Genomic DNA, 24382 nt, shown 5'->3' on the forward strand with positions numbered 1-24382 from the left:
TTGGAAAAGTTAGAGGTGCATGCCAGGATCGAACTCCCGCCCTCCGATTAGGGAGGCGAACGTTCTTACTACTAGGCTGTCACAGCTTAGAAGAATTTTTATGTGATCAACATTTTACAATCGCAAAATAACTGCCTGGTTATTGGAGATCTTGCTGTTATTGTGTATTTTAACCAATAGCGAGAGAGCGTCAAACAATCAGTTGATTGCGATCGTCACATCGTATTTGTCACAAATGTCAGTTTGACAGCTATAGTATTATTTATGCCCGCTGAACTTGAGTGAGCGCTCACTACATAAAATGTAGCTGTTTCGTGGTATTTATTCCATTGATTTTGTATAAAACATTTATTAAGTAAAAAGTCTTATATGGTCTTATATAAATAAGATTCCGATACATAAGTATTCGATCGAACACAAAAATCCTGACATCCTCTAAGTTCTAAGTGCTTATAAATCCTGACATGTCCTGACAAATCCTGATACCTGGTAGCCCTAGCCGGGTACAGGCTTATTCTCATGTGTGCTCATGTAATAATTATCATAACGAATTTAAATAATACGATTGTCGTATGCGCTGATTTACATTGTTAATATAAAAAGGAATACGTGTTGCTACAGCTAAAAACCTTTAGTTTAATTTTTTGATTTTAGCGAAAATTGAAAATACTAATTTATTTGTTCATCATAAACACATTTAAATTTTTTTGTTTATGATGTAACCGCAAATCCATGGTTTTCGGATTTTTTTCTTTACTTGTGCTATAAGACCTACCTATTTTAGCCTTTAAACTATCGTGAGTGAAACTAGTTGGGCTAACGTCGACTAAATACGTGAGTAAAGCCGTTGACAGATATTATATATAAAAACCTACCTACTTGCTAATTTTCATGATTCTAGGCCAACGGGAAGTACCCCATAGGTTTTCTTGACAGACATGACGGACAGACGGACGGGCGATTTTTTTCTTTTCAGGTACGGAACTCTAAAAATACAATTGTCATGAGGTCTGCCTATTTGGAGTTTTACAATATTTTTGACCTACTCATATTATTATGATAAATTATGACCCAATAAAGTTAGTCTAAAATCCGTTTACAATTTTGACTTGTATTAGAACTGTAGGTGACGTTAATTTAATTAGAATAGTTCAGTGCTAGCTCACTGCATAATTATCCACAGTGCAATTTCAAGTCATACTCACAGAGCTGAGGAGCGAATTTCACAGCCGGAGGCATCGAAGATTCAATCTAAAACTTCAACTTTAGTTTAATCCTTTATTATGTTTCACGAACACCTGTTTTCGTGCATAACTTGCGCTAAGTAGTTGGGATAATGGAGCAAGGTGACATTTTATTGAGTTGCAAAGATTTTCGCTTTAGTCTCGAGCTACTTTTTAAATAGTTTTATTTATTTTGCTAGATAATGTCCGCGACTTCGTCCGCGTGGATTTAGGTTTTAGAATTCCGTGGGAACTCTTTTATTTTCCGGGATAAAAATTAGCCTATGTCACTCTCCAGTTCTTAAACTATAACCATGCAAAAAATCTCACGTTGATCCGTTGTTGCTCCGTTGTGACGTGATTGAAGTACAAACCAAAAAACAAACACACTTTCGCAATTACTTATAATATGGGTAGTGATTTGTCAAAATTTTTTGTGTACCTATTCATGAAAATATTTTTAAAATTACTTAATGTTTTTTTTTTTAAATATCTTTATTTTTAAAGGGCTTTTATACATTATGTACATGACAACCCTATCGTACCTTATAACATAGATTAGCTTAATTAACAATTATTACTAAAATCACATCTTATATACCTAATATTATTTAGCGACAGAAGAATCTAGATAGACAGCAAATAATAAATCTAACTAGTTTTAATGTATCTGCTTTGTCATTTTATGTTATGTTATTTCAGTTTAAATGGTCTACGCTTGATACATTTCTGCAGAGTGGAGACTGCCAATTTCCGGTTCCCCTTCACATCCGGGTACCTATCGTTTACGCCAGTTAGACATACATCCAATAAAGTTACTCTAGTTTATATTGATACTACAAGATTTTGTGCTATATTTTATAGTTTTACTAGCTTATGCCCGCGACTTTGTCGACGTGGATTCAGATTTTCAAAAATCTCATGAGAGCTCTTTGATTTTCCGGGATAAAAAGTAGCCTGTGCCACTTTCCAGCTCTTCAATTAAACCCATGTAAAAAAACAGTTGCTCCTAATTGCCAATCCGTTGCTCCTAATTGAAAGACAGACCAACAAACAAACACAGTTTCGCATTTATAATAATGGGTATAGTGATTTTTTAGTGATATTTAAAAAAAAACACCTATTTCCGCAGAATATTTTATGATACCTAATTAAAAAATAGTGGTGTAGGTATATAATGTAACTAATTGATAACTCTGGGAAAGAAAAAGTAATTATTGTACACAAAGAACTTTAGAATATGCGCTAACAAGCACCTCATAAAACTTTGCCTTGATACTATGTTCAAGAACTTTCATACATAGACAATTATTATGTTTTTATGCGGTACAAGAATGGAACACGCCAGAATATTGCCATCTTGGGCGCAGTACGCTCGAGTAAATGGTCTCAAAACATTTTCTACAAAATAAACCACGATGTTTTCCAAAGTACTAACAAATTGCCGCATGTAGGCCACTAGAAGGCCGGCTTAGGTCAACGTAACATTTAAGACGCTGTTCTACATTTAACCCGAAGTTGCGGGCATACAAACTGTGGAAGTATGCGGAAACGACGTTAAAGTGGCATCTCTCCGTCATTTGTATACAAATGTAGTTTGGCTCTCATTTGAACTGCACAAACCAATCAAACTCAATGGGATTTTGTAGATTTAGGAAAAAAATTACGGGACATTTCACCGCGATTAATAGCCACATATGGTGACAGAAGGGCTGACTCACTTTTCGCACAACACATCAGCCTGGCTGTCCATCGTAGAAATGCAGCCAGTATTCTTGGCACCATTCCTCGCGGGCATGATTTGCCACAGCCCTTCCAGGTTAGCCCGCATCCATCTTAGGCTGCATCATCACTTACCACCAGGTGAGATTGCGGTCAAGGGCTAACTTTTATCTGAATAAAAAAAACACTCGATCCGTTGTTCCGTTGTGACGTGATTGAAGGATAAACCAACAAACTAATAAGTAAACCATCATCATCATCATCATCAACCGATAGACGCCCACTGCTGGACATAGGTCTCTTATAGGGACTTCAACACGCCACGGTCTTACGCCGCTTGAATCCAGCGGCTCCCTGCGACGCGTCTGATGTCGTCCGTCCACCTAGTCTTCTAACACTGCGTCTTCCGGTGCGAGGTCGCCATTCCAGCACCTTGAGACCCTAACGTCTATCGGTTGTACGAACTATGTACCCTGCCCATTGCCACTTCAGCTTCGCAACCCGTTGAGCTATGTCGGTTACTCTAGTTCTCCTACGGATCTCCTGATATTGCATATAAAATGTTCGTAAGGTGTACTCACCTGGGTCCTTGACCGTCAATACTCAGTAAATACTCCAACAAAGGCAACCACCATGATTGTCCTTCATTTAATAATTTCAGTGTCATTGGCAGTAAATGGTAATGAAGTAGGGCTGTTTATTGCAGCTGACTGGTAAGAAGGTCGTACATGCAGTATGCAGGCGGCTCGTGAATAATGCAGGGGAACATCAGCTGTACCGAAGGTCAGTTCAGTACACGTGGGGGGCCGGTTGGTACTATCTTTTTTTTTTTAATTTATTATCAACATACAAAAAAAAATTAATATTAGGTAGCACGCATTGCAAAAAAAACCACAGGGTTTTGACCCTCAATGCGAAGGTACGTCTGCGCATTAAATCATGCCTACTTATCATTTTTTTTTAAAGTGAATTAATTAATAATTTAAACTAAAACCTTAAAAAATATAATATTTTAACTAAAATATATTATTAAAAGCAGTCCTTTTAGGCAAGGTTCCGAAGATACTGGCAGCGTTTCCCCTTTGAATAGCTAGGCTAATTCTTTGTCGGAGGTAGCTGCCAGCTCTTCGGTCTCCTGTGATGTCGACATAAGAATTATAAATGTACAATATTGCTAGCTTAATTTATAAACAAAGAACAGATAATACAAGGTTAACAAATGAAAATGAAAAAAAAAATCAACAAAAAACATGATATTAAAACTAAAGAATAGTAAAAGGCTTAATCTAAATATATAAAAGGAAAAGGTGAGACTGACTGACTATCTACTATTTGAAGTGTGCGTTGATAGATCTATCTATCCACAGCTCAAACTGCTTGGGTTGAAAGTTGGCATGCAGATAGCTATTATGACGTAGGCATCCACTAAGAAAGGATTTTTGAATTCAACCCCTAAGGGGGTGAAATAGGGGTTTGCAATTTGTGAAGTCCACGCGGACGAAGTCGCGAGCCTAAGCTAGTATATCTACATATAGAGAAGTAAAAGCTGACTGACTGATTTATCAACGTACGTCGTACAGCCACCGTGTGAAGTCTGCCAATCGCACTTTTGAAACTTTCAGCTTTTATACAATACTTAATGAAGGTCTGGCACGTGCTGGCTATAATTCTATTATAACTATATCAAATGACATTTAGCTGCCTTCGGCCTATACATATGTAGGACTGAAAGTTGCAGATCCATACTAATATTATAGATGCGATAGTATGTATTTCTGTGTGTCTGTGTGTCTGCTAGCTTTTCACGGCCCGACAGCTTAACCGATCTCGATGAAATTTGGTACAGAGTTAGCTTAGATCCCGAGGAAGGACAAAGGCTACTTTTGATCCCGGAAAAATAAAGAGTTCCCACGGGATTTTCTAAAAACCTAAATCATCTAGTAGTACATAACTTTATTTTATTCGAACAAGGATAGTACTTAAAGTAAAAAGATCTACAATCTACATCGGAAATTGGTCGGGAGCGCGGATTCCTTTTAAATGGGAACCTCAACGAGGTTGCCCGTTTGTTAGCGCTGAACGATTTCTGCAACGATAGGAAATGCTGATCAATCTGGAAAAGTGCCGACGGGAACGGAAATCAACAGAAAATTATATGGAGTTATTTCTAAATGTCAGAGATGAACTTTGAGTCTTCTTCACTTCTTTTTAGGGTTCCGTACCTCAAAAGGAAAAACGGAATCCTTATAGGATCACTTTGTTGTCTGTCCGTCGTGTCTGTCAAGGAAACCTATAGGGTACTTCCCGTTGACCTACAATCATGAAATTTGGTAGATAGGTAGATCTTATAGCACAAGTAAATAGGTAAGCCCACCCGGGCGGAGCCGGGGTGGGTCGACTAGTCGTACTTACATTATAAATGCGAAAGTGCGCCTGTTTGTTTGATTGTTTTTGTTTGTGGGCTTGTCGTGATCGTTCAGGTTGGGATCGGCGTTGTTTTTTGCATGGATAGTATTGTAGTTACGGACCTGGAGAGTGACATTTATGTATGCTACTTTTATCCCGGAAAATCAGTGTTTCCATGGCATTTTAAAACCTAAATCCACGCGGACGAAGTCGCGGGCATCAGCTGGTTGGTTTGTTGATTTGTATGGCTTGTTGGTTTGCCCTTCAATCACGTCGCAACGGAGCAACGGATAGACGTGTTTTTGCATGGGTATAGTTTTTTTTTAAAGAATATTAGCCATGTTAAATGACTAATATTCCCCTTTCCTCCAATTAAGCGTCAGGCTTGTGCTAGGAGTAGGTACGACAATAGTGCAACGGGCGGGGTTTGAACCGTCGACCTTTCGGTTTTCAGTCCACTCCTATACCGGTTGAGCTATTGAGGCTCTATAGTTAAAGACCTGGAGAGTGACATAGGCTACCTTTTATCCCGGGAATTCAAAGAGTTCCAACAGGATTTTTTAATAACCTAAATCCACGCGGACGAAGTCGCGGGCTTCAGCTAATACTATACATATTATCAAGTTTTACGGAGGAACGAAATATTTTTCTTACAAGCTATTCTTCGTACAGATTAAACGTGGTTTCCGAGACAATGCGAATGTCCCCCGGGCCCCGCCGGGGCTCGATGAGGAAAATTGTAGGCCTCGTTAGACCTTGAACAAAGGTAGAAACGTTTTTGTTCTAAATTAAATGGAATGAATAGAAAGAATACTTGTTAAGTTACATTATTGTTACCGTTTAGGTGTCTTTTAATTTTTAGGTTCCGTAGTCCGTACCTCAAAAGGAAAAACGGAGCCCTTATAGGATCACTTTGTTTGTCTGTCTGTCTGTCTGTCACGAAACCTACAGCCCTTCCCGTTGACCTAGAATCATGAAATTTGGCAGGTAGGTCGGTCTTATAGCAGACATTAGGAGAAAAATCTGAAAACCGTGAATTTGTGGTTACATCACACAAAAAAATTTAAATTGTGGTCATGAACTAATAATAAAATTAGTATTTTCAATTCTCGAAGTAAGATAGCTATATAAAGTGAGGTACCATATGAAAGGGCTTCACCTGTGCATTTTAAAACAGATTTTTATTTATTTTTATGCATCATAGTTTTTGAATTATCATGCAAAATGTCGAATGTACATAGTACGGAACCCTCATTGCGCGAGCTTGACTCGCACTTGGTGGCCAAGTGCGAGTCAGGCTCGCGCAACGAGGAAGTGAAACTGGAAGCGACACCACTGGTTTCTACGATTCAGTGGCCGCGGCTGCAGGCCGCAGCGTGGCCGTGGTCGGAATCAATTTCGTATAGATACCAGTGATGTACCGTCTGTCCTCCTACTGCGAACCATGCAGGAAAAGCAAGCCACCGTGCCGTGCATGCCATGTGTACCAACACCACAAAGTACTACACAGATCCTCCAAAACACACTCGACGCACGTTGCAGTACGACACCGGAGCATCTTCAGAAGATACAATGCACAAATGCAGAGCTTACACTCATCAGCCTGTTTCAGAGAATTATACCAAAAAAGTAGGTAATAGGTACTAAGAAAAGATATATTTTGAAAACTCACCCCCTAAAAGGACAAATAAAATAAGGGACGAAAGTTTGTACGGCAAAAATAATATTTTTGAAATTAGATTTATAGAATTTGATATTTTAGGCTAGGAACGGAAATTTCATCCCTTTTACCACCATCCGCTTCTTCTATACCATTAATGATCATTTATTTTGGACTGAGTAGGGGTACCTACATATAATGTTATAGTTATTATATATTTTTTTATAAGTTACTTCATAAATATTTTATTTATCAAAGTTCTGCGAAAAGATGTTCTGATTAAAAATTTACGAAAGCTCTCATTATGCAAATTCAAAAAGATAATGTTTTCGTTTCCGAAAAAATAACCGTTCTTCCGATGACATATTTACAAATATCGATTTTGATTCTCATCCCGTTTTACTTAATCCGTACCCTTATATAAATGCGAAAGTGTGTTTGTTTGTTGGTTTGTTAGTTTGTCCTTCAATCACGTCGCAACGGTGCAACGGATTGACGTGATTTTTTGCATAGGTATAGATAAAGACCTGGAGAGTGACATAAGCTACTTTTTATCCCGGAAAATCAAAGAGTTCCCACGGGATTTTTAAAAAACCTAATTCCACGCGGACGAAGTCGCGGGCATCAGCTAGTTTACATATAAACTAGCTTATGCTTGCGACTTCTTCCGCGTGAACTACACAAATTTCAAACCCCTATTTCACCCCCTTAGGGGTTGAATTTTCAAAAATCCTTTCTTTTCGGATGTCTACGTCATAATAGCTATCTGCATGCAAAATTTCAGCCCGATCCGTCCAGTAGTGCCCGAGCTGTGCGTTGATAGATCAGTCAGTCAGTCATTATCCTTTTATATATTTATATGTACGTACACATAAGAAAGGTGAAGGACTTAACTGTTTTCATATATCACCAAGAGTATCAAGGCCACCGCGCCCTTTGTTCGTATTATACGCTCTTGGTATTTGAGTTGGACTTATCTTCTTTACCTATCTTTTTAGTGGTAGTAAAATAAATTTTAGGGACGGTTTAATAGACGCAGTATACTGTATAATCTTGTATGCCTACAGTACTGTATTCAAAATGGGTATTGAAATCAGTACCTACCCTTATTAATTATTATAAATGCGAAAGTGTGTTTGTTTGTTGGTTTGTCCATCAATCACGTCATAACGGTGCAACGGATTGACGTTATTTTTTGCATGGGTATAGGTAAAGACCTGGAGAGTGACATAGGCTACTTTTTATCCCGGAAAATTAAAGAATTCCCATGGGATTTTTAAAAAACCTAAGTCTCTGCAAACGAAATCGTGGGCATCAGCTAGTGGTAAAATATAGTGAAAGCGTGTCGGCGCGGACAGGACTTTCCGTCACTCTTTATAATTTTTATGATAGTGTTTTTACCTGCACTTCAAGGAAATCTGTCTAACAGCCGTACCCAGAGTCGCTTAATCGTTACTTAAGTTTAGTTAAAACGAGACAGAGCTATATCCCTCACATAAATCTGTCTCGTTTTAACTCAATCTTAAGTAACGATTAGCGACTCTGAGTACGGCTGTAAATGAATCGCCGAAATGTATGTACCTACGCTCATAATTTCATTGCTACATTAATTTAACAAGATTTTTTCCTTTTTGACACGCAGAAAAGCAAGTGTTCTCGCTCGCATGATTTTTAGCGGCTCATTAGAAATATAAAAAATAAACCATGATAAAAGTATTTTCAAATGTGAGATTGATTCATGATTTTTCACGGCCGCTTTAAGTAAGGTAGCAATTAGTGTTCATATGAAAAGGCTTTTCAGCGATTTTTCACCTGCTGCCTCTGCTCTGCTGAGATGGACATCTCTACTTTGTTCTCCACAAATCTGTAGCAATTAGCTACAAATCCGTAGCAATCAGCTACAAATGTGTAGCAATTAGCTACAGATTTGTGAACCTACTCAACATTAAAGGATCTTGGCGTAATTTCGAAACAGCGTTTACACATCGACCATCATTCGCCGCACGCATTGGGCCAATGTGTACTGGAACCTTAATAAAAAGGCGTATTGTCCTTGATAGGTAGGGGTGGTGATATATGAAAACAGCGAAATCCTTCACCTGCTGAATTCCAAGGTCGCGAACTTGAGCCGAAGCCTTATGTAACCGTAAATTTTATCTTCATTTACTTACAACAAGGCTTTTATGTAAGAACAGAAAGAGTAGCTTTTTTGTGACAACGCATATCAACCAGTTGCCACTGTTAAGCTACGTTGAACCAAGTTGGGTGGACCCCAGATGGGTTCGAAACTAGTCGGGCTCACGTCGACTAAATACGTGAGTATGGCCGTATCCATAAGTACTTATTATATGTAACATAATGCCAATTTCCCGAATCTTTGTAAATAATTTTTATTTGATAATTTCATCCATAAATGTTTACCACTTTCGAAAACTTCTACAACTAAAACAACTTTGCCTTACGCCTCTGAAAACTATACGAAAGTCAGCACAATATCTGGAATTTAGGTACTGAATGCGCAAATATAAACCGAAACATACGGAATGAAATTACATACCGAAAAGCAACTAAATCGTTTGATTGCAGTACAATTAAATAGTTTTATGCTGTTTATGCCTATATGCCTTCCCAAGAGCGCGCCACCGCGCACCACATACGATCCTCAGGCGTCCTCATCCATCCACTTCCCGCCACCACCTTTATATCGTTGGCCCATCTTGCTGGAGGGTGCCCCACACTACACTACACTACTAGAACTGTCCAGCTCCATCGTCCATAGCTCCTACAGCTAACATGGCTTGCTAATTACCACTTCAACTTGCTGGCCGTAACGGCTACGTACGTGAATGAGGAAGTACTTATGTGTTCTCCTGTGGATCATTTAATTTTGTCATGTAGTTTTGTTTGGTACATAATCTTGTACGATGGTACGGGATCTTTCGTGTGTGAGTCCGACTTGCACTTGACCATTTTTATCGCAATAACATCCCGTATGTTTCATAGTCGCTGGAGTGCAATTCGTCACAGCAACGCGCCGAGTACCCTCGAAGGGGAACTAAGCTCGTAGTTTTGTTTGCTTTTCCACTTTTTCCGCAAACTTCCTTTTTATGACGGAAGCAACTTTCGAGCAGTCCTCCAAATAATTTGTGCCGGAAATAACTTTTTGTGTTTTTTTGTACAATTTATATTTTTTTATGATGAAAAGTCAGTCGTTCTATTAGTTTGAGTGGTGTGTAAAATATAATATCCATACTAATATTATAAATACGAAAGTATGTCTGTCTGTCTGCTAGCTTTTCACGGCTCAACCGTTAAACCGTTTTTAATGATATTTGGTACAGCGATAGCTTGCATCCCGGTGAAGGACATTTTAGACAGGCTACTTTTTAACCAGGAAAAATGAAGAGTTCCCACAGGATTTTTAAATGTCTAAATCCAAGTGGACGAAGTCGCGGGCATCATCTAGTTAATAAATAATAATATTATGTAATTTGAACTACGCGAAAACGTACTTACATTAACAATATGAAAAATTTTGCGCTCTTATAGGTTGAGCTTATCTATAGAGCGCACTTTGACTCTGCTCATCCATAAGATTGTTAAAATGGGATGGTGTTATATCGCTGGCATTCTTCTTCTTGACGTTAGTGGCTGTGCAGGATTTCCTTCCCGTGGGGTTATTTCCTAACTCAGTGTCCAACACAGAATGGTAGTCATCGATGACATTTGGCATTTATTTTTAATCCATTGAAGGTTTTCTACGAAAAATTGTTTTGATGTCACTCAGTGAAGTAGCAATGTATAACCAACCAATGTTGTTGTCCAACGTTATAGACACTGAGTTAGCGAATCGCCCCGCAGACCCTGTGTCACGTTGACCTGACTCTGCTCATCCATAAGATTGTTAAAACGAGACAGCGTTATATCGCTGGCATCTTCTTCTTCTTGACGTGAGTGGCTCTGCAGGATTTCCTTCCAGACCCTGTGACCGTTGCCAATCTACTGTGATCGCCCCCATCTACAGTTACCGTGCAATACTGATTGCCGCCAGGAACAGCAGCAGTTTCTTGGCCGGAATATTTTTCGACTCCTCCGGGTGCAGTAGGTATGTGTTCCCCTAGGTGAAGACTACGTTTATGCATTAACGCGTGACAGTGACAAATGGTAATGTAAGGACGTTTCCACAGCCTCTCGGCTAAGCCTACACGCATCCAAGTCTTGGAGCTTGAGGTTTTACATGTGTCTGTTCAATCCATATCCACAGTGCCTCGTTAATACCCGCACTAGAGTGCATAAGTTGTTCCTACTTAGCGCTAGTGCCTTTCGTTAGTGCCTTTTGTTTTTAAAATCTTTATTTTCTTTATTTTTTCATTTTTCTCTTTACATTATTAAGTACCTACCTAATTTGGAATAATAGATTTGATATTTTAAAACATCTTACTTTTATTACATTACCATTTTTAAAATTAAGTATTAATTTTTTAACTAATAATGAATGGAAAAACCTATAAATCGATCTTTTTGTTTATGATTTCATCATCATCATCATCATCAACCGACAGACGTCCATTGCTGGACATCTAGGTCTCTTGTAGGGACTTCCACACGCCACGGTCTTGCGCCACCTGAATCCAGCGGCACCCTGCGACTCGTCTGATGTTGTCCGTCCGGTGTCGTCGTTTAGGATTTAATATGCGTTAATTTCAGCATTTATTTACAAAATCAGAGTTGATTAGAGTTTATTAAACTCTGCAATAAACAAGTCACACCCGACAGCAAAAAATCTTAACACACTTTTTTCTCTAGTATTTACTTACAGCTGACACTATTCTATTTCCATGTTGACTCTCGACGCCCATTGTGGCCGGTCTATGTTTAGCTTGACTTCACTCGAGAGTTGCTTTTTATACATCTGAATAGATGACCGGGATTAAAACCGCAAATCGGGAAAGTTGCAGCAATATAGACCTTTGAAAAAAAAACCGCTATGACTTGTTAGTCTCTAAAGATAGGTATACTGATTTGTTTGTAAATCTTTGAGCCCGTGTAACTTTGTAACAAATTTTTTTACTATCTGGGAACCAAACATACTAGATACATAATTAGTTGCTGGAGTGTATTAAATTAGATTGGCCAACATTCAACTAAGAATCAAACTTCGTCTGTATGGAGCGCAATCGGATTGGAATACACTCCTTTTAAGTGCCGCACAATACTAAAAGTACGTGACAGGTTGAGATGGCAATCAGGGTATGAGGAGGGAGAACGCCCCGCTTCTCGCCCTCACTATCCCGCATCGGGTAAGCGCGGGGGCTGTGCGGGTGTGCGGGGCGTCCCCACCCCGATTGTGATTTCGACCTGTCGCGTTATAATACGTGTTACGTGATGTCGGCTTTCTATTCGGATGGTCCAGGGTATGATCCCGGTAAAATACCTCTTACTTTTCGAAACACTATCATACTGTTAAAAAGTGTTTTTGCTACTAATCCGCACATGGCCAGCGTGGTAGACTATGGTCAAAACCCTTCTCACTCTGAGAGGGGACTCGTGCTCTGTAGTGAGCCGGCGATGGGTTGATCATGATGAATCTGTTGGTGCTTTTGCAAATTAGACTTGGCTTGGGTTGTGAAGAAAAAATGTTAACACACATTTTCGCTAGCATGTATGTACTGTTACCATTGTGGCCAATCTATGTTTACTCGAGAGTTTCTTTTTTTTTATACGTCTGAATAGATGACCGGGAGTAAAACCGCAAATCGGAAAGGTTGCAGCAATGTAGAGACTTTTGATCTTTGAAAAAAACCGCTACAGCTTAAAAACGGGTCGGATAGAAACCTTCGTCTAAATTCAAGATGATTTTATCTTGTAACGATACATTTGGTGCAGGTATAGTGGCGTGTTTTCTTTTTCGTAGTAACATATGCCAGCAGCTTCACCCGCGTGGATTTAGGTGTTTAAAAATCCCGTGGGAACTTTTGATTTTCCCGGACAAAAAGTAGCCTATCCGTAGTAGCCCGTCTCCGAAATGCAAGACATCTCAGTACCAAATTTCGTAAAAACATTTAATTGCATGATTCTTTAAAAATCCTGTGTCATCACCATGATTTAATCCCTTACAGCATCAGTGCTGGGGAGCTGGGTCCTCGAGTTCGAAAATTCTTTGCTCGGTAGGTACCTCCAATATTAATTTATAATCGACAGTTCCTAAATCCCATAAATTTTTGTGGTCAGGTTCTACACAGCAACAGGATTGAGTAGTTGGAATCCAAATTTTTTATGGGACAATGTCGCAAAGTTTCTCTATCGATTAAAAAACCGGCCAAGTGCGAGCCAGGCTCGCGCAATGAGGGTTCCGTACTACAGTCGTATTTTTTCGACATTTTGCACGATAATTCAAAAACTATGATGCATAAAAATAAATAAAAATCTGTTTTAGAATGTACAGGTAAAGACCTTTCATATGATACCCCACTTGATATAGTCACTCACTTCGAAAGTTGAAAATACTAATTATTAGTTTATGACCACAATTTTTAATTTTTTTTGTGTGATCTAACCCTAAATTCAAGGTTTTCAGATTTTTCCCCAAATGTCAGCTATAAGATCTACCTACCTGCCAAATTTCATTATTCTAGGTCAAGGGGAAGTATCCTGTAGGTTTCTTGACAGACCGACAGACAGACAGACAGACAGACAGACAAACAGACAGACAGACAGACAGCCCGACAGACAGACAGACAGACAGACTGACAGCCCGACAGACAGACCGACAACAAAGTGACAACAAAATACTCAAATCGGTTCAGAAATCTCGGAGATTTCGGTTTCGGATTTCGGATCTTTTGTTTTTTTGCCCTGACCAATCTATATTCTTTCCTCGCTGGTTAAATCAAATCAACCCTTTTTATTTGAACCGTACCTTTATAATACACAAGTAGCTCCAATCTGGTTCACTTAGCTGATTGGATGTGAAGCGGTAATCGCGAAATAAACTAAAGTGAACATGCTCGTTCAGAAAGTGTTAACGTACAATACCACTTAGTTGGATAGAAGTAGGTGGAAGTACTTGCGCGTATAAAGAACAAATATTTAATTAAATACCTACATATAAAAAAATGCCGTTGGATTCAGGTGGCGCAAGACCGTGGCGTGTGGAAGTCCCTACAAGAGACCTATGTCTAGCAGTGGGCGTCTATCGGTTGATGATAATGATGATGTGAAAAAAACCAGTCAAGTGCGAGTCGGACTCGCACACGAAGGGTTTTGTACCATATACCGTTATAAATAACACTTTTTTATTTTTTTACATTTTCATGGCAGTCATTTTGATTTTTTTATAATAATTGTTGTTATAGCGGCACATTCTAGGAAAATTTCAAGTCTCTACCCCGTACGGTTCACGAGATACAGCCCGTTGACAGACAGACGGACGAAAGGAGAGCGTGGAGGTTTAGTAAGACGATCCCATTGGCACCTTTTGGGTTCAAAACCTACATTTATTTTAACTCTATTCTGTTAAAATAGTTTAATTATAATTTTAAGTAATCTCTTTTGGCCTTCTGTTATACCTAGATTTAAATTTAAATAATAATTATGTATTTACGCTGTTGATTACTTTCATTATTCGTTGATTAAACAAAAAAAAAAAAACATAAAAACAAATCTTTTCATTGAGTATGTTGAATTGATCCTATACATTACTATCATCATGATCAATCCATCGCCGGCGCACTACAGAGCACGGGTCTCCTCTCAGAGAGAAGCGTTTGGCCATAGTCTACCACGCTGGCCATGTTCGAATTGGTAGACTTCACACACCTTTGAGAACATTATGGAGAACTCTCTCAGGCATGCAGGTTTTTTCACGGTGTTTCCTTCACAGTTAAAGCATTGTTGATATTTAATTATTCAAAACGCACATAGCTCCGAAAGTTAGGGGAGCTTGGGATCGAACCCCCGACCTCCGATTAGAAGGCGGACGTCCTAACCACAAGGCTATCACAGATTTTAATATCCTATACATACTGCGCTAGTTTTTAATACCATAACGTGACTGTTTCTCTACCATTCTGCTACCGTTAGGTACATCAACAAATCAGAAAAATGTTTTTCTATAATATAAAAATTAATCACTAAATGTGTTGGTCATCGCAAATCTCGAGAACCGCTGAACCGATTTCGCTAATTCTTTTTTTATAATAATCCTTGAAGTACGAGGATGGTTCTTACGGAGAGAAATATTTAGAAAATTTGAATCGACTGTTAGGCGGAACGAAGTTCGCCAGGGCAGCTAGTAATTGAATAAAATATTTCGAGCCTTGTGTTGGAAACCTTAAGCGCCGTGCCACTCTTTGTCGTGTAAGTGGTTCCAATCTGATTAAATCACTTAGTTGATTGAATGCGGAGCGCCTGACGGTAAACACGGCAAAAACTCGTAGGTATACCTTCTAAGGCTACTAAGTATAATATTAGATCCGACTACTTCAATAGAGTATTGTTGTTAACCTAACCTATATTACTTTGCCTTGGAGTAAATAATATCTTAGATTGGTAACTATATAGGCATTGTTTTAAACATTTTTGTCATATTGTATAAATGTTTTGCATGCATATTTAGTATGAAAGGATAATAATTAACACCTAGTCACCTAACACTTATCAATCGTGTAATATCTATGATTTTTGTCAGCCCTTGTCCTGTCTTGTCAGTCTGTTTTTATTTAGTAGGTACTTTTGGTCTTATAGTGTGGTGTAAAATGTCCACTTTTCATTTATTTATTTATTTTATTTTTAATGTACCATTTAAATTTTCATGGCAGACATTTTGAAATTTTTGTCTTTTAAACTAATACACATTCTGTGATTTTTTTTCACTCTCTACCTAATACGGTTCACGAAATACAGTCCGCTGACAGACGGACTGACCTATAGGGCCTGTTGGCACCTTTCGGATACTAAAAAACCGGCCTAGCGCGAGTCAGGCTCGCGCAATGAGGGTTCCGTACTACGGTCGTATTTTTTCGACATTTTGCAGGATAATTCAAAAACTATGGTACATAAAAATAAATAAAAATCTGTTTTAGAATGCACAGGTGAAGACCTTTCATATTCCCCCACTTGATATAGTTATCTTACTTAGAAAATTGAAAATACTAGTTTTTAGCTCATGACCACAATTTAATTTTTTTGTGTGATGTAACCACAAATTCGTGCGTTTTAATTAATTAAATATCACTTGCTATAACGGTGAAGTAAAACATCGTGAGGAAACCTGCATGCCTGAGAGTTCTCCATAATGTTCTCAAAGGTGTGTGAAGTCGACCAATCCGCACATGGCCAGCGTGGTAGACTATGGCCAAAACCCTTCTCACTCTGAGAGGAGACCCTCGCTCTGTAGTGAGCCGGTTATGGGCTGATCATGATGATGAACCATAAATTCAAGGTTTTTAGATTTTTCCCCAAATGTCAGCTATAAGATCTACCTACCTGCCAAATTTCATGATTCTAGGTCAACGGGAAGTACCCTGTAGGTTTCTTGACAGACAGACGGACAGACAGACAGACAACAAAGTGATCCTATAAGGGTTCCGTTTTTCCTTTTGAGGTACGGAACCCTAAAAATCCTAAAAATTCCACTCAAGCAAAGCCGGAGCGGGTCAGCCAGTCAGTGTAGTATAAAACCCGTATCTATCTTATTTTATTTTGCTATCAAAGGTCCCAAGGCCCGAGAAAGAATGTTTAACAGACCTTGCGTATTCGTAATAGCAAGGGAATACCCATGGGATGGACTCAAACGACTCGCAAGTCTATCTAGTTTGACTATAGGTACAACATGAATGCATTTAAAATAGCGAGCGAGGGTAATCTATCGCTCATGTACCTACACACAATATTGAGTGTGTTTGATGTGCGAACATAGGAATCCAAGAAGCTATGACTATGTATACTATGCTGCCATCCTTTTGTTAAAAAGCGGCTAACCCCAAAAGGTTACTTTTGAATTAATCGCCAAAATACATGGGAAACTAACTTCCTTATGGTGACGAAGTACGCTCGACTGAAATTGGTAGCGCACGTGGGTAATCTGTTTGCTTTTCACTTGACATTGAAATGAAAAAGGTGAGAGGCACGATGATTTTCAGCGAAATCAAACGCGCGAAAAGGGTTTAGGAAAAGTATTTTTGAGAAAAAACTACTGAATTTATGTTTTCAAAGTAAAGTTATTTCAACTAATGAATAAATAAACTATTTCTAATGTGAAATTCCTACTAACCCCTAATCTTATTTATTTACGCCCAAAGTTGTCATAAATTTTGTGTTAAAATAGTAATCTTTTGAGGCTCGTAACTTTAAAATCAATATTTTTTTCAGTGTTTTATATATCAATAAACCCAGATAATGACGAGATAAATCGATATAATACTTGGTTTTGAGCGTACAGTATCTAGAGCGTAATGTAGTAATTACCCTCCTACGTTTGTATGAAGAAAGCACCGTCCTGAGCCCTCTTAAAACTTTGGTTCTACGTACAGTACGCGGCCGAAAGTAATGTACATCGACCTTTAGAAGAAGATAGCAGATTTGTAGAGCACTGTTACTGTCATTGAGACCGACAAAACGTCATATAGGTATGAGTGACAGAGACAACGCTCTACAAAGCCGAAATGCCATTCTAAAGGCAGATATACATTACTTTCGGCCACGTACTGTAGTCTCTTTGAGAAACATCCGTTTTCTATATTATAGATGTTCTATTTCACGATGACCGCTCAGCCTTGGTTGTAGTAGTAAGTGGTGATAAGCATTAATGCATTTGTGTGCTAACGTAAACCGCGTCCCGGTCGAAACACTATATAGCACGCGTGCACTCACACAAACATAGCCAAACGGTCTTCGTGAAATACATCTTTAACATCCTACGAAAAGAAAAAGTTGTGAAAACGAGTCACCATAATGCCTGCCCAGGTTCCAAACTCAGAACGAATAATACCTAATCAAGAATCTACAGGTTTTAAATCTTTCATCATCATCATCAACCAATAGATGTCCACTGCTGGACATAGGTCTCTTGTAGGGACTTCCACACGCCACGGTCTTGCGCCGCCTGGATCCAGCGGCTCCCTGCGATTCGTCTGATGTCGTCCGTCCACCTAGTGGGGGGTCATCCAACGCTGCGTCTTCCGGTGCGAGGTCGCCATTCCAGCACCTTGGGACCCCAACGTCTATCGATAGTACGAACTATGTGCCCTGCCCATTGCCACTTCAGCTTCGCAACCCGTTGAGCTACGTCGGTTACTCTAGTTCTCCTACGGATCTCCTCATTTCTGATTTGATCACGTAGAGAAACTCCAAGCATAAGCTCCATCGCCCGCTGAGTGACTCTGAGCTTTCTTATGAGGCCCATAGTTAGCGATCCAGTGTGTCCAGAGTGTCTTGGATCCATATTATGTCATCACTGGCAACACGCACTGTTTGAAGACTTTGGTCTTCAAGCACTGAGGAATTTTGGACAAGAAGACATCTCGAAGCTTCCTGAAATTAAATTTAAATCTTTAACCTATTTAAATTGTATAAAATTATCATTTTGAAAAATTATTATAAATCCGGTATCTTTTTATCAGTGGCTCTTTTGAAACTGAAATAGCATTCGGGAAACGGTATTTACATTTTGCGGGTAGATACGCGAGAGCTTTCAAGGTTTTGCTCTATTTTAATAAAACATTTTCACCAAAGATTATTTTCAAAGCATTTTAATTAAGCTAAAATTTCATATTTTAAAGTACTTTATTCTTTTTAGGGTTCCGTCCCTCAAAAGGAAAAACGGAACCCATTTAGGAACACTTTGTTGTCTGTCTGTCTGTCTGTCTGTCTGTCTGTCTGTCTGTCAAGAAACCTACAGGGTACTTCCCGTTGACCTAGAATCATAAAATTTGGCAGATAGGTAGGGCTGATATCAGAAATTAGGGGAAAAATCTGAAAACTGTAAATTTGTGGTCACATCACAAGAAAAAAATTAAAATGTGTTTCGAACAAATATTGTTATTTTCGACATTCAAAATAAGACTTCTATGGAGTATCATATGAAAGGGCTTTACCTGTACATTCTAAAACAGATTTTTATTTATTTTTATACCTAATAGTTTTTGATTTATCGTACAAAATGTCGATAAAATACGATTGTAGTGCGGAACCCTCAATGGGCGAGTCTGACTCGCACTTGGCCGGTTTTTCTGTTGTTTAATTTAAAAAGAGACTGCTCTATAATACCTGTACCGTCGACTCTTGTGGTTTGTTTTGCTTTTCTTCTTGCCTTTGTTTAAAGAATGTGATTACTAAGAAAACTGTTTCTATATTAACCGACAGCTCAACGGGTTGTGAAGTAAGTGGAAATGGGTAAGGCACATATTCCATAAACCCGATAGACATTGGGGTGCCAAGCTGCTAGAATGGTGACCTCGCACCGGAAAGCGTAGCGTTGTTGGAACACCCCCACTAGGTCGAATTTAAACAAGCCGCAGGGGGCCGCTGGATTCAGGTAGAGCAAGACCGTAGCGTGTCCGTACAGGAGACCTATGTCCAATATGGACCTCTATCTGTTGATAATGATGATGATGATGATCTTGACTGCAATCTCACCTGGTGGTAAGTGATGATGTAGTCTAAGATGGAGCGGGCTAACCTGGAAGGGGTATGGCAGTTTTTATTAAACCCATGTCCCTTTGGTTTCTACACGGCATCGTACCGGAACGCTAAATCGCTTGGCGGCACGGCTTTGCCGGTAGGGTGGTAACTAGCCATGGCCGAAGCCTCCCACCAGACAAGTGGTAATTGGTAATTGTTCTGTTCCAGGTGGTGAAGTGAAGCATGTCAAGTAGTGCACTCGCACGCCGCTCATGCGCTGCGAGCAACGGTCATGGCTTCCCATAGATAGTGTCAGGTACGTACTTTACTTTAATGTTGTTCTGATCATTAAACTAATTTTTATTTTTTTTATTTTTTTACTGCAACAAGTTAACGTTTATTGAGTAGGTACGTAGCAATTATTTCAAGTTATAAAATTAATCAAATTTTTAAAGGCTGATTAAAGTCCACGGTCATAAAAATCTATTTTTAGAAATAAAACTATATAACGGGTGCATACCACGATCAATTGCAACGAGCAATTGGGTTGAAATATCGACAAATAAAAACAAAAATTAATCGTGGTATGTACCCGTTACATACATTAAAATATGTATTAAAAATAACTATATAACGCATAAATTTAACTCCTCACGCGCCATTTTACCTTTATGTGTCAAATTTCATGTCAAAAGTAAGATTTTCGTTTTAGTAGTTACTTTAAAGGTGAACCTTAATTTTTACATGAAAGTTGACCCATAGAGTTAAAATGGAACTTAGGAGTCATTTTGTACGGACTATAGAAGGGCTATTTCCAATTTCAAACAAAATATTTTTTGTAAATCGGGGAGGTAACGCCCCGCACACCCACACAGCGGTGCGGGCGAGTGTGGGTAATGTGCGGGTGTGCGGGGCGTTCCCCTTCGCATGGGTGCAATGTAGGTACTAATGTGGTATCATTGAGGTGCCATTGCCTCGGAAACTCAAATGAGAGGATTTTTTCCGACCTAATTCTCAATATATCAATTTCTCTAGGGATCTCTAATTTTTTGAGGATTAAACTATAGCTATAAACCTTCCTCTTGAATCACTCTATCTATCGGTGAAAACCGTATTAAAATAAGTTGCGTAGTTTAAAAGATCTACGCGTTCATACATACATACAGACAGCGAGAAGCGACTTTCTTTTATACTATGTAGAGAAGTGTACGAATTTTGTCTGTCAGGAGTTTTATAATATGGTTATCACAATAATAATGTTCGCTGCAGCAAGCACGTTGCCTTGGATTGCGCGGAGTGAGTGAGGAGAAAAATATAATTACGTCGTTTGTATGTGCCGGCACGGAGTCGGGCGTGCCGCGAGTTTGCAGACGGAGAATAGAGATGTGACACGCCACTATCGACTATCGATAGTTGATATTTTCTTTAGCAATCATTATTTAAGCTTATCTAAACCTTTGACATCATACTCGTCTATTGTAATTTGTATCACAATATAATGCTCGCTGCAGCAAGCACGTTGCCTTGGATTGCGCGGAGTGAGTGAGGAGAAAAATATAATTACGTCGTTTGTATGTGCCGGCACGGAGTCGGGCGTGCCGCGAGTTTGCAGACGGAGAATAGAGATGTGACACGCCACTATCGACTATCGATAGTTGATATTTTCTTTAGCAATCATTATTTAAGCTTATCTAAACCTTTGACATCATACTCGTGTATTGTAATTTGTATCACAATATAATGTTCGCTGCAGCAAGCACGTTGCCTTGGATTGCGCGCAGTGAGTGAGGAGAAAAATATAATTACGTCGTTTGTATGTGCCGGCACGGAGTCGGGCGTGCTGCGAGTTTGCAGACGGAGAATAGAGATGTGACACGCAATAATTCTCGACTATCGATAGATATTCTTTAGCAATCAATATTGAAGCTTATCTTACTTTAAACATCATAGTCGTCATACTGTATCACAATTATGCTTGCTGCAGGAAGCCTGTTGCTCTGGATTGTACGCAAGTCGCAGCCAGTGAAAAAAAATAACTATATCAGCGCTAGCACGAACTCAGTCGTGCCGCAAGTTTACAGATGGGGAATAGCAATCAGACAAAAAATTTGTCGTCTGTCGTTGAAACATTATTTAAACATAATAATTATCTTGCTTTTTAACGTTACACTCAAGTCATATATTGTATCATAATAATTATTGCTGGTAGCAAGCATCCCTATAAATTGCGTGGGGTGAGTGAAGAGAAAAATATAATTGCGTCGTTTATATTAGTTGTGTCGGCATGCAGTCACGCGTACGGCGACTTCATGGACGGAGAATTATAGGGATGCAACATAAATATCAGAATTATCAATTACAGATAAAAACTGTTTCCACGTATACGCCAGCCCTATATCTTGTATATAGGACTTCAACTATTTTAATAATATTTATTTTGATATTTTAATGTACTCACTAATAAAAATAATTGCTATTACAAAATTGGAAGGAATAAGTTTATCTGAAAAAGCCTCCGTCCATCGTAATTTTTTTCCACTAGTAATAGGAAAAAAAATATAAGTACGAATTAGAAAATATATAATTAATACAAATACAAAGAAGATAAAAATATAATTAGTTTATCGTGTTATTTAAAAATTGCTGCGCTGAATTTTAGGCGTGACTAGAAATGGTAACCTAAAGCTGGTGACTAATATTATACAAATATAGTCCGCGACAGGTTGAGATGGCAATCAAGGTATAAGGCGGGGGACGCCCCGCACACCCACACGTCACCCGCGCTCGCGCACACCGGGTTAGCGCGGGGGCTGTGTGGGTGTGCAGGGCGTTCTCTCCCCGATTACCATCTCGACCTATCGCGTACTACACGTACGTTGAATTTACAAAATATCCACGCTCTTTTATCAATTACATAATCTTCGATTGTGTAATATGCTTTATGTGTCCGAGATACAATTAAGAGCGGGAGCCGCAGCAGAAACAGCTGAAAACGGCAAGCAGCGCAAGTATGCCTCTCTTATCGAGAGTTACATTTTTGTTCCGTTTGCCGTGGAGACCCTGGAGCCATGGAGTCTTAGTGCAAAAATTTTTTTACGAGACATTTCACCGCGATTAATAGCCTCATCTGGTGACAGAAGAGCTGGCTCATTTTTTGCGCAACGGATCAGCCTGGCTGTCCAGCGCGGAAATGCAGCCATTATTCTTGGCACCATTCCACGCGGGCATGATTTGTATAGTAATTAGATAAGGCTAGCTTTAACTTTTATTGTAATATTTTCATTAAAAAAAAACCGCCCAAGTGCGAGTCAGGCTCGCGAAATGAGGGTTCCGTACTACAGTCGTATTTTTTCGACATTTTGCACGATAATTCAAAAACTATGATGCATTAAAATAAATAAAAATCTGTTTTAGAATGTACAGGTGAAGACCTTTCATATGATACCCCACTTGATATAGTCACTCCCTTCGAAAGTTGAAAATACTAATTATTAGTTCATGACCACAATTTAATTTTTTTTGTGTGATTTAACCCTAAATTCACGGTTTTCAGATTTTTCCCCAAATGTCAGCTATAAGATCTACCTACCTGCCAAATTTCATGATTCTAGGTCAACGGGAAGTACCCTGTAGGTTTCTTGACAGACAGACGAACAGACAGACAACAAAGTGATCCTATAAGGGTTCCGTTTTTCCTTTTGAGGTACGGAACCCTAAAAAGAATTAATACCTGAAGTATCGATAAAACCTCAGCAAAGTTATGTTGCGTCACTAGTACTTAGAAGCTTTCCACTCAAGTTACGCTGCCGCATGATACACTAAAGATATTACGAGCCATATTTTTAAAGCGAAATTAACTTAAATTAAATGTTATGAAGTAAATTAACATTAATAAAACATGTACCATATTTGTAATGTTTTTTTATATTGATATTTTGTATTTAATTATGCTGATCTTAGGGTCTAGGTATGTAGGTTTGCTTGTATATGGACTACACACATACCTACTGCATATCATCATCATGATCAACCCATCGCTGACTCAGTACTGAGAATGGGTCTCCTCTCAGAGTGAGAAGGGTTTGGCCCTAGTTCACTAAGTTGGCCAAGTTCCAATTGGCAGACTTCATACACCTTTGAGAACATTATGGAGAACTCACAGGCTATAGGTTTTCTCATGATGTTTTTCGTAATGATATTTAACTATTGCTTAAAACGCACCAAACTCCGGTAAGTGAGAGGTGCGTGCCCGGGATCGAACCCCCGACCTCCAGAATAGGATGCGGACGTCTTAACCACTAGGCTATCACGGCTCTGAGATCTATCGAGCGCACTTTGACTTCTACTGTGGTCTGAAATAAAAGATTATCTATTTATTTTTTATTTTAAGTCTGGGCAAAGTCAAAGTACCTAAGTTCTATAGTTTCAGTCTTAATATATATCTCTCATTACCTTGAATAAAAAATATGTCGGCCTCAAAACAGCTCTTCTGTTTGGTGACCATTTTCAGCGGAAGTGACGTCATGTGAACTTTACTTACGTCTCAAAAAAATGTCTCAGGTACCTACTCCCGAGTCGCGCTTAAAGAAGTTTTCTTCAAAAATACTCAAGTTAAATACCCAGAAAATCCCAAGTAGAAAGAAAAGCTATTTTCATCGGAACAACTTAACTTTCAAACGTTTCGGAAGAGTGTTAGTCGTGACCAATTAAAGAGGATTTTCCGACTTCTGAAGCGGCGAAACTCTGAGGT

General features: G+C 38.9%; 1 protein-coding gene across 1 annotated transcript in view; it reads left to right on the top strand.

Annotated features, from left to right (window-relative positions):
• Nucleotides 1-24382, top strand: part of LOC117981812 (acetylcholinesterase-like) — a 66212-nt gene that overhangs the window by 21029 nt on the left and 20801 nt on the right. The window contains exon 2 of the mRNA XM_034968014.2: nucleotides 19861-19948. The gene's annotated coding sequence lies outside the window, so the exon portion shown is untranslated. The remainder of the gene's footprint in view (nucleotides 1-19860; nucleotides 19949-24382) is intronic.

This window comes from Maniola hyperantus, chromosome 4 (genome assembly GCF_902806685.2).
Source record: "Maniola hyperantus chromosome 4, iAphHyp1.2, whole genome shotgun sequence".
Lineage (NCBI taxonomy): Eukaryota > Metazoa > Arthropoda > Insecta > Lepidoptera > Nymphalidae > Maniola > Maniola hyperantus.